Genomic DNA, 12,134 nt, shown 5'->3' on the forward strand with positions numbered 1-12,134 from the left:
TATTTTCTAAGAGTTTTATGGTTTCATGACTTACATTCAGGTCTTTGATCCATTTTGAATTTACTTTTGTGTATGGGCTTAGTCAGTGATCCAGTTTCATTCTCTTACATGTAGCTGACCAGTTTTTCCAGCATCATCTGTTGAAGAGACTGTCATTTCCCCATTGTATGTCCATGGCCCCTTTATTGAATATTAGTTGACAATATATGTTTGGGTTAATGTTTGGAGTCTCTATACTGTTCCATTGGTCTGTGGCTCTGTTCTTGTGCCAGTACCAAATTATCTTGATTACTGCAGCATTGTAGTAGAGCTTGAAGTTGGGGTGTGAGATCCCCCCCCCACTTCGTTCTTCCTTCTCAGGATTGCTTAAGCTATTCGGGGTCTTTGGTGTTTCCATATGAATTTTTGAACTATTTGTTCCAGTTCATTGAAGAAAGCTGTTGGTAATTTGATAGGGATTGCATAGAATCTGTATGTTGCTTTGGGCAGGATGGCCATTTTGATGATATTAGTTTTTCCTAGCAAGGAGCATGGGATGAGTTTCCATTTGTTAGTGTCCTCTTTAATTTCTCAACGAGTGTCTTGTAGTTTTGAGGGTATAAGTCTTTCACTTCCTTGGTTAGGTTTATTCCTAGGTATTTTATTATTTTTGATGCTATTGTGAATGGAATTGTTTTCCTGATTTCTCTTTCTGCTAGTTCATTGTTAGTGTATAGGAAAGCCACAGATTTCTGTGTGTTAATTTTGTATCCTGCAACTTTTCTGTATTCCGATATCAGTTCTAGTAATTTTGGAATGGAATCTTTAGGGTTTTTTAAGTACAATATCATGTCATCTGCAAATAGTGACACTTTAACTTCTTCTCTACCAATCTGGATTCCTTGTATTTCTTTGTTTAGTCTAATTGCCATGGCTAGGACCTCCAGTACTATGTTAAATAACAGTGGGGAGAGTGGGCATCCCTGCCTTGTTCCTGATCTTAGAGGAAAAGCTTTCAGCTTCTTGCTGTTCAGTATGATGTTGGCTGTGTGTTTATCATATATGGCCTTTATTATGTTGAGGTACTTGCCCTATATACCCATTTTGCTGAGGGTTTTTATCATGAATGGATGTTGAATTTTGTCAAATGCTTTTCAGCACTTATGGAGATGATCCTGTGGTTTTTGTCCTTCTTTTTGTTGATGTGGTGGATGATGTTGATGGATTTTCGAATGCTGTTCCATCCTTGCATCCTTGGAATGAATCCCACTTGGTCATGGTGTAGGATCCTTTTTTATATATTTTTGAATTTGGTTTGCTAATATTTTGTTGATTATTTTTGCATCTACGTTCATCAGGGATATTGGTCTGTAGTTTTCTTTTTTGGTGGGGTCTTTGCCTGGTTTTGGTATTAGGGTAATGTTGGCTTCATAGAATGAGTTTGGGAGTATTCCCTCCTTTTCTATTTTTTGGAAAATCTTTAAGGAGAATGGGTATCATGTCTTCTCTGTATGTTTGATAAAATTCCGAGATAAATACCTCTGGCCCGGGAGTTTTCTTCTTGAGTACTTTTTTGATTACCATTTCAATTTTTTGCTCGTAATTGGTTTGTTTAACTTTTGTGATTCTTCCTTGGTCAGTCTTGGAAGGTTGTATTTTTCTAGGAAGTTGTGCATTTCTTCTTGGTTTCCCAGCTTGTTAGCATTTAGGTTTTCATAGTATTCTTTAATAATTCTTTGTATTTCTGTGCAGTCTGTCATAATTTTTCCATTCCATTTCTGGTTCTGTTGATGTTTGTTGATTCTCTTTTTCTCTTAATAAGTCTGGCTAGAGGCTTACCTATTTTGTTTATTTTCTCATAGGACCAGCTCTTGGTTTCATTTTTTCTATAGTTTTATTCTTCTCAATTTATTTCTCTCTGATCTTTATTATGTCCCTCCTTCTGCTGACTTTAGGCCTTGTTTGTTCAACTTTTTCCAATTTTGGTAATTGTGACGTAAGACTATTCATTTGGATTTGTTCTTCCTTCTTTAAATATGCCTGGGTTACTGTACACTTTCCTCTTAAGACTGCTTTCGCTGCATCCCACATAAGTTGGTGCTTTGTGTTGTTGCTGTCATTTCTTTCCATACATTTCTGGGTCTCCATTTTAGTTTGGTCATTGATCCATTGAGTATTTAGGAGCATGTTGTTAAGCCTCCATGTGTTTGTTAGCCTTTTTGCTTACTTTGTACAATTTATTTCTATATTTATACCTTTGTAGTCTGAAAAGTTGGTTGGTAGAATTTCAATCATTTGGAATTTACTGAGGGTCTTTTTGTGGCCTAGTATGTGGTCTATTCTGGAGAATGTTCCATGTGCACTTGAGAAGAATGTGTATGCTGTTGCTTTTTGATGTAGAGTTCTATAGATGTCTATTAAATTCATCTGTTCTAGTGTGTGATTCTTTGCCTCTGTGTCCTTACTTATTTTCTGTCCAGTGTATCAATCCTTTGGCGTGAGTAGTGTGTTGAATTCTCCTAAAATTAATGCATTGCATTCTATTTCCCTCTTTAGTTCTGTTAGTATTTGTTTAACATATGCTGATGCTCCTGTGTTGGGTGCATATATATTTAGAATGGTTATATCCTCTTGTTGGACTGAGCCCTTTATCATTATGTAATGTCCTTCTTTATCTCTTGTTACTTTCTTTGTCTTGAAGTCTATTTTGTCTGATACTATTACTGCAACCCCTGCTTTCTACTCTCTGTTGTTTGCCTGAAATATGTTTTTCCATCCCTTGACTTTTAGTCTGTGCATGTCTTTGGGTTTTAGGTGAGTTTCTTGTAAGCAGCACACAGAAGGGTCTTGCTTTTTTATCCATTCTATTATTCTGTGTCTTTTAATTGGTGCATTAAGTCCATTTACATTTAGGGTGACTGTTGAAAGATATGTACTTATTGCCATTGCAGGCTTTAGATTCGTGGTTACCAAAGGTTCAAGGTTAGCTTCTTTAGTATCTTAGTGCCTAACTTAGCTCACTTATTGTGCTGTTATATACACTGCCTGGAGATTCTTTTCTTCTCTCCCTTCTTATTCCTCCTCCTCTATTCTTTATATGTTGTTTGTTTTATTCTGTGCTCTTTCGTGTTTCCTTTAACTGCTTTTAGTGGGTACCCCCTTTGCGAGGTGCTGGGTTCTCGCAGGTGGGAATGTGGTCTGGATGTTTTCCTGTGTCTTCTGTTCTCTCTTTTAGGAAGAGTTGTCTTTGTTGTATGTTCAAAAGTATATGTGGTTTTGGGAGGAGATTTCCACTGCTCTACTCATGCCCCCATCTTGGAGTTTCCAGGGAGCTTAAATTTTTTACAATAATTTTTTTAAATCCCTTACAAATTCTAGACTTTCTTGCCTAACAAACACACAAGTAGGAATATGCCATATGTACTATCATTTTTATATGGGTTCCTTAATTCAACATATTGTACATTTGAAATATGTGCAGTTTATAATATGCAATTATACTCCAGTACATTAATTAGAATGTTAAGTATCTAGTGGTGCGTTAATTGATGTAAGCTCTAGAGCACAGGTAGCAGATTCATGTTGAGCAATGGTAGGAGTTGCCCCTTTAACCTGGAGAATGCAAAATGTCATCTAGGAAGCCTTTGTCATCACGTGTAGTTTATTCATTAGTAGTACAACTGATGAGGATTCTCTTAGTAAAACAAATGAAAAATTATTTCATATGATATGTCACTTGAGAAAAATTATTTGGAAAACTCTACATCTTATTAGATAAATGAGAACTATAAAATATTTCTGATATACAATTGGAAGGAAATGTGAGAAAGTAAGAAAACAGCACAGGAAAAGCTGTGGGATATCAGAGGGAGCAGAAAGCTAATAAATTGAGTTACATAAAGAGTAAATGAGTTGAAGTCAAAGAAACTAAAATTCATGAAATAAATAGGAAAATACTATGTTCACAGATTAAATAATCACACTTTTTGACTCCAAGGCTTTGACATCAGCAATCATGGGCCCTTCTTCAGTCCTAGGGCAGCTGGCCCTTTGTTTCCTTCAAAAAGAGTCTTCTCAGAGCTCTCTTTATGTATTTTTTGCTGACTCTGAAGCTAATGTGGTGTGGCATGGGTGTGAACACGGTGTACATCACTGAGACTGCTGCACTTGAGTGTGAGCTGTGGGTAGCAGGAGAACTAATGTACACTTCTCGGCTTGTACTCTAAAATAGGGAGATAGTAGATATGTGAGATTCAAATGTGGAATATGCTTTATGATTTCCCAAGATGATGAAATTCCACATATGGAGGATACTATGTTAGAGTAAGTGTAAAGAATCCCAGTGAGGGAACAACCAGCCAGAAGCCCAGGTATCAGATGCATCACCATACAATTAAGAGAGGTGTCAGAACAGGCAAGTAGGACCTCTTGACTGAGTTCATACACAAAAAATGGTAGATTTTGAAGACTCTGCAGAAGGGAAGTCATGACACCAATAAACTCAGTAACAAGGAATTCAGGACACTTATGATCCAGGACACCAAAACAGCAGTCCACAGAGCTGGGGGTTCATGATGACCATGTAGTACAGGGGATGACAGATGGCCACATACTGGTCATAGACAATTACAACCAGAAGGAAGTTGTACAAAATCCCAAAGATTATGGAAAAACACATCTTACTGATGCATCCTTCATAGGTTATGAGTTTTCTCTTGGTCTGTATTTTCACAGACATCTTTAGTATGGTGGTGGAGGTGAAGCCGTTGTCCACAAAGGACAGGTTGGAGAGAAAGAAGTACATGGGTGTGTGCAGGTGGGAGTCTGATCTGACAGCTGGGATGATGAGCAGGTTCCCAAACACAGTGATCACGTACCTGGAGAGGAGAAGCCCAAATAAGAGGAGCTGAAGTGATGGTTCCTCTGAAAGTCCCAGAAGAAGAAACTGAAGTCTGTTATCATTGCCTGGTCCCATGTAGTTCTGGTGATGACTAGGATTAAGAAAAATGACATGATTAATTTTGACACACATGGGCATTACTAACATGGAGAAAATGTTACCATTACAATGGTATGGGGGGAATCAGGTACAAAAGGAATGGATGGAGGGGTTATTCTTACATATATTTGAAATTAGTGGGAATTTATAAAGATGAAATGGAACAAGACATTTCTTAATTGCATTAAATGCAAATTTTGGAATCACTAACCATGTTCTGAATTTTGGATCTGCCACATTAGGACTTTGAATTGGAAGAGACAACCAATTCATCAGGCATGTTAATATCCTCACCCAAATAGTGGGGCGGTAGTATTCATCCTGCTAAGTTGGTCAGTAGATTTAGTCAATCCATTTATGTCAAACATTGATCATAGCTCCTTCCTGTTTATAGAGGAATGTTTATTACTGGTGGTTATTCTCTTTGTTCATGTTGTGTGTGTGTGTGCATGTGTGTGTGTGTATTTGCATGTTTGCATGTGCACACATGCACCAAAATGTTAGGGACATATTTACTGTGGGACACAGTGAAAAAGCTTGAAATCCAGGGCAATAAGAAAATATGACTTTAAAAGATGGCAACTCCTACTAATAGGGGAAGAGCAATGTGAATGGGGAGCCAGAAGGGGTAGGTACAGGGAAGACAGGCAGCCAGCATGGGTGCTGACATGACCTCAGACTCAAGAGACCACATGCTGCCTGCCACTTGGCCCATCGTGGTGTCCACCTCAGACTCTGATCTAGGTGCTACACCTGTACCTATTCCTTGTTGGTTTGACCACATGTGGGTTTATGTGGTCCAACAGTGGATGAGTCTCCTCTTCCCTCAATTTTTTGGTCGCTTCTCTTCTTTGTTATTTTTGGGCTTTGGGATTTAATCTCTAATGATGCTTCCAATAGACACACTCTAGTTCTGGTTCTGTTCCTTGTCAACGTGCAATAAGCTTCCCAGATCACACCCTATAAAATCCTGCATGCATAGTCTATGACAATCTAGCCCATTTATTTGTATAATTTATCCTTAATGATATTATGTCATACAAATACTTATCTAATTGTTTCTTCTCCAACATAATGTATGAACCCAGTGAGCAGGCACCTAACCTTCTTAGTTCACTGGTGTGTTTTCACAAAGGTGTGTATTCATATAGACACAAATCTTAAGAAATGAAAATTTATTAGATAAAAGCAGTGGCAAGGAAAACAAAATTATGTTAAGTATAATGGATTCATATAAATAAATTCTGTATGGTCAACTCTATTAGTCAGTCACATTGTGTTATCCTCATTGCTTTTCAGCACTGGAATTTCTTCTGCATCTCTGGTAGTAATATTTGCTTTTTATGCACATTACCATATTATTTAATATCTAATTTTCCTTATTCCACCATTTAATGCCTTGTGATTAGCTATATTTTTATAAAGAACAGCCTAAGTAATGAAATAATTGCAAAATAATTCTCCTTAGCACACCCTTCATACATACTAAACACAATTGTTTTCATGTGAATACTGATGATGCTGAGAACTGCTATTGCAGCATAGGATATACATCTATTGGTTTGGGACCTTCTAATAGAAAAAAAATTGAATAATAATCTAATATCGTCAGACTAATATCTGAAAGAAATTATAACAAAATAAGTTAATCACTTCTGCATGGGCCTCTAATACAAGATTAAATGAGCAAAAGCATGAGAAGAAAATAATAGGAATGTTTACATTTCCATTCACAGTGATGGAAACAGTATGTAAAGATATAATTTAATCCTATATAAACATAAATGTACTCAATCATGCTTATGAAAAACATATGCCAAACATATGGAAAACACATGCCCTTTAGTTGAATACAAAAAAGAGTGTACCACAAAAGGCATGAGGTGATTGTTCTCTATAGAAATATAGCTAATCACCTGTCCAGCCCTAGGTGGACGGGCTGAGAGTCTGCAGCTGACAAAATAGTACAGCTCCTTATCCACTCCTTAGATACTGTTTCCATTGTTACTCCGACCTCTGAACACATGATTTCCCTGTGGGACACTGCTCTGGGCAGAATGGAAAGTTTCTCCTACTGATTCTGTTTCCAGAAAACAAAATAAAGTTGAGTGAATCCAGTTTTTAAAACTCCTTCTATTGAACTCTCCTGCCTTCCTATGGTCTATCTTGTACCTTGTCCCAGTCTTGAGTTAACCTTCTCTCCAAATCAAAGACTGAGGAACCTTTCTTGACTAGGTCCCATGGATCTCGAAAATATTGTTCTGTGACAAGGAACATCTCACAGTAGAATATTTCTATTCCCATCTTCAACAAGGGAGAGAGGTATGTTGCTTTGCTCCAAAAACCTTGGGTTATATCATTCTTAGTTTCATGATACTCTTTAAAAAATCAAGTAGAAGATTCATGCTTGTAGTAGTTTGAGTTGTCATTTAGTCCATCTTTTATAAATGTTAACTAATTATAAGATGTATTATATCTTTTTATGTACTTTGCACTATATTTAGAATTTCACATAGATTGTCATTTCATTTTTATAAGTCCTTCCTCTGAACTCTGTGTTATTATGAACCTCATTCTACATTTGCATAAATGGAGTTCAAAATGGTGACATGAGCTGCTTCAAGTTATCAACTAGAACACCATGAGCTTTGATTGTAGCTCCCCCAAAATATTTCCAGTTCTCATACTTTGGCCAGTGGTTCTCAGCCAAGGGTGATTAGCCCCAGGTGACACTGACAAAGTGTGAAGATCTGTGGTCACAATAAGGGGGACCTGCAACTGTTCCCTAGTAGGTTGAGACCAAGAATGCTGCAGAGGAAGAAGTATATCAGTATGTACTATGTTCAGGTGGAGTCTGAGCTGACAATCAGGATGATGAGTAGGTTCCCAAACACAGTGATCAGGTACATGTAGAAGAAAAGCCTCCAAAACGAGCTGATGTTGTTGTTCCTCAGAAAACCCCAGAAGTAGAAATTCTCAAATCTGTGTATGATTTATTTGGTACATGTTGTGGAGGGGACTAACAGAAAATAGAAAATAAATAAATGATTAATATTCACACATGTAAGTATTAGTAACCTAGCATAAATATTATACATATATTTGAGAGTAAAGAAATTCATTTCCATATTTGATGTATAGATGGTACTCTTTGGGCCTCCCTAGTGCCACTTCTAAAGGAACTCCTTTCCCATTGTCCACCTGTTCTTTAAGTATAATGTGTGCTTCTGTTTTATTAAGAGTATCTTTCATTTATCTGAGGAATAGACATTGAATACACACCACATTTTAAGCACTGTCTGGATATGAGTTGTTGAGAAATTAAACCACTTGCAGTCTAGTGCTGGAGAAGAAGTAAACAAATAAAAATAATAATGCCACCTATCAGATGTTGCAGGTGCTATGAAGAAAAGGAAAGCATGTATAAATTAAAGTGGAAAGGGGTGTTATTTTTTATTGGGGGTTCAGCAAAGACCTGCAACATGGTGACAGGTTAACAGACACCTCAAAGAAAAGTGAGAAAGAGACACACATTATCTGGGAGCGTACCTGGCAGAGGGAGCAGACAGTGCAAAGGTCCTGAGGAAGTCATTTGTTTTAGATAATCAAGGCTCAATATGGTCCTGTGTTGAGGGAGTTGGGGCAAGGCAGAGAGCAATGAGTGATGCTGTCATTGGATGATGAAGATGAGGTGGCTCCCAGCTGCTGAGTCTTCACAACACAGGGAGTCCTTTGTCCACCCAAGGTAAATCTTGACCTTGTTAATCTTGTTGTAAAGGAATCCTGGATTTGGAAAAGATCCCTTCCTAAGTACTTTCTCTTCATTGAGTTCTGGACCCTGAATTATAGAAGTCACCTTGGAATATATGGGATCAGGTACCATGTTCTGAGGGATGTTCTCAGGTACAAAGCACAACTACACATACACACACACACACACACCCTACTGCTAGGCAACTAGGCCTCAGGGTGTTTTTTTTATATATCCTCGTTCTCCCACACCATTTAGGCTCCAAGTGGATAAAACTTTTCTGCTGAATTCAAGTATCTGTCTCCTAAAGAATTTACAAATCATACACAGAAATTGCTATCCCATGGAAAGTTAAATTGGGTTTCCATGTTGATATGTCCATTTTCTGCCCTGTATTTAAATAAACATAAAAGATCTGTTCAATACACATAGAGAGAGAGAGAGGAGGGAATGGACATGAACAATGAAGATCTAATAAGCTCAGGTGGCCCCTGGTAGACTGTGAGGAAGGAAACATATCCTTGGTTCATGTGCCCTGGATGCCAAGTGAATAAAGTAAGGAGAAAAAATATTTTTTCCATAAGACAAATGTTGTGATTAATTTATGGTCCGAAACACCTTACAAATTGAACAGCCCAAGAGAAAGATGAGCAGAGAAAATAATCCAATAATTGATGAAAGAACATATACAAAGGACAACAAAAATTGAGTATTTTTAGTATCGAGCAAACAGACTTTTTTGTATTATGTGTACTTTCACAATGTAAGAGTAACCAGTACTTCTTAGGTGAACATCTATAAAATTAAATATTAAACTCTATGGTGGCATCATAGAATCTTAGTAAAGCAAGAAACACAGAATTATAAAGATAGACCTATTTAAGTGAAGTTTAATACATTTTTATGTCCAAAATATCCCTCCAAAATAGTTGAAAAACAATAATTAAAAAAATAATTTGATACCACATGATTTCACTTACATGTGGAATATAAAAAAAAAATAAATGAACAAGCAAAACAGAAATAGATTCATAGACACTGACAACAGTCTGGTGGTTGCCTTGGAAGAGGGGAGTGGGAGGGTGCGTGAAATAGGTGAAGGGGAAAATCAGTGAGAATGTTTGATATCTTAATCTGGGTAGTGGTTACATGAGTGTATACACATGTCAAACACATTGAGTTCTACACTAAGATGGGCATTTTATTGTACATTCCTCAATAAAAATTAATAAATAAATTCCATTGATGTTGAGGGAGAAAAAAAGAAATTTGATGCACATCTGTAAAGCAGGAATAAAAATGTTAAAGGAAAAATATAAAACAAAACATTTGAAAGGCTGGTAATGGTAGAATAATATGCATCTAATTCAGAGGGCATAATAGCAGGCAATGTAAAGTGGTGATCATAAATACAAATCATTGACCAAACTCAGTAATAGTTGAGAAAATAACAAATAATATCTTAGACCCCAATTAACTTGGGATGTAACTTAAAGAGCTGCCACACTGATCGGGGTTGCAGAAGCATGGGCAGCAGAAGGGTCCTCTCTCCTTTTGCTGGCAGAATGGTCAAGTGCTACAGGCTGGGGAGACAATCTGAAGAATGGTATAAATATGAGACTCATAGGTACTATTTAACACAGGGCTTGCCCATCACAATGCTGTTGAGTGTTTAGGGCAGAACCTTCTCTGTTTGGGGTCTGTCCTGTGCATTGTAGGATATTTTCAGCATCCCCGGTCCACCCACTCACCTCCAGTATGACAGCCAAATATACCTCCAAACTCACTTCAGTGTTCCCTGGGAGACAAAGCTGCTCCTGGATAGAATCAGAGTTTAAACTCAACAATTATAAAATATATTTGTATCTTTGATGTAATAGCAATGTAGTGATAAAGACAATAGAAAACCTTACAAACCATGAGTGGCACAGCCACACCATGGCAGCCATTAAAGTAGTGAGTTCTTGTTACACTAGCTGATTGGAAGCAAACCTGTAAGGGATTATTGAAGGAGTCAGAAGGAACATAGAGGAAAATGTTAAATAAAACACTAAGAACAGGAATATAGCCAATAAGATTGTAATATTTTTGTTTGGTAGCAGATGGTAACCACACCGTGGTGAGCATTTATAACATATGCAAACTGTCCAGTCACTATGTTGTACATCTGAAAACAATACAAGATTTTATATCAACTAGGGGTGGAGCGAAGATGGCAGGGAGAGTAGGACAGTGGGAATCTCCTCCCAAAAACATATATATTTTTGAAAATACAACAAATACAACTAATCCTTAAAGAGAGACCAGAAGACACAGGACAACAGCCAGACTACATCCACACCTGCGAGAACCCAGCACCTGGTGAAAGGGGTAAGATACAATTCCCAGCCCGGCGGTACCCAAGCGCCGCTCAACCCAGCTCCTGGCGGGAGGAGAGGAGTTGGAGAGGGGAGGGAGAGGGAGCCCAGGACTGCTAAACACCCAGCCCCAGCCATCCGGGCCAGAGCGCAGACACAGTGCATGCGTGGAGTGCAGACACTAGTGAAACAGGACAGCAAGAACTTTGAGCAGGTCCTGAAGCCGGCACCCCTGTAACAAAGAAAAGCGAGTGCTTTTTGAAAGACTTAAAGGGACAGGGATGTCACAGCTGGACAGAAGCATCCTGGGTCACAGTCCAGCAGGTGGAAATTACAGGGAACTCTGGGCACACTAACCCCCTGGGCAACAGCTCTGAGACCCCTCAAGGAGGTAAACAGCCAAACAGCCCCCCATCCATTACCCCCCCAGGGCCATGCCAGAGCAGAGCAGCAGCCTGAGGTTGGCCATGCCCACAGCAAGGGAGCTTCCTCCATACCAGCAGGGCAAGATACAGAGACCCAGTCTACACGCAATTGTCCAACACAAGCCACTCGGGGTCCCAGTTGTACCAGTAAGTAAAGGCCAGGAGCAAGTGGAAAGCCTTGGCTCTCACAGCTGACAGAAAGTCAATAGTTCACCACTGCACCTATCAACATGAAAAGGCAAAAAAATTTGATCCAGACAAGACTAACCCAGACAGCTTCAACATCTGCTACATCTTCCCCTGTGAAGGAATCTGGGGAGATAGATTTAACCAGTCTTCCTGAAAAAGAATTCAAAACAAAAGTCATAACCATGCTGATGGACTTGCAGAGAAATATGCAAGAACTAAGGAGGGAGAATACAGAAATAAAATAAGTTCTGGAACGACTTCAAAACAGAATGGAAGAGATGCAAGAGACGATTAATGGACTAGAAAACAGAACAGGAACGCAGAGAAGCTGATGCAGTGAGAGATAAAAGGATCTCCAGGAATGAAAGAATTTTAAGAGAGATGAGTGACCAATCGAAATGGAACAATATTGCATTATAGGGGTACCAGAAGAA

At 38.4% G+C, this 12,134-nt stretch overlaps 1 pseudogene; it reads right to left on the minus strand.

Annotated features, from left to right (window-relative positions):
* Positions 1 to 4,012: 4,012 nt before the first annotated feature.
* LOC118920072 (olfactory receptor 7A10-like) lies at positions 4,013 to 5,017 on the minus strand (annotated as a pseudogene).
* Positions 5,018 to 12,134: the final 7,117 nt, after the last annotated feature.

The sequence above is a fragment of the Manis pentadactyla genome, chromosome 12 (genome assembly GCF_030020395.1).
Source record: "Manis pentadactyla isolate mManPen7 chromosome 12, mManPen7.hap1, whole genome shotgun sequence".
Lineage (NCBI taxonomy): Eukaryota > Metazoa > Chordata > Mammalia > Pholidota > Manidae > Manis > Manis pentadactyla.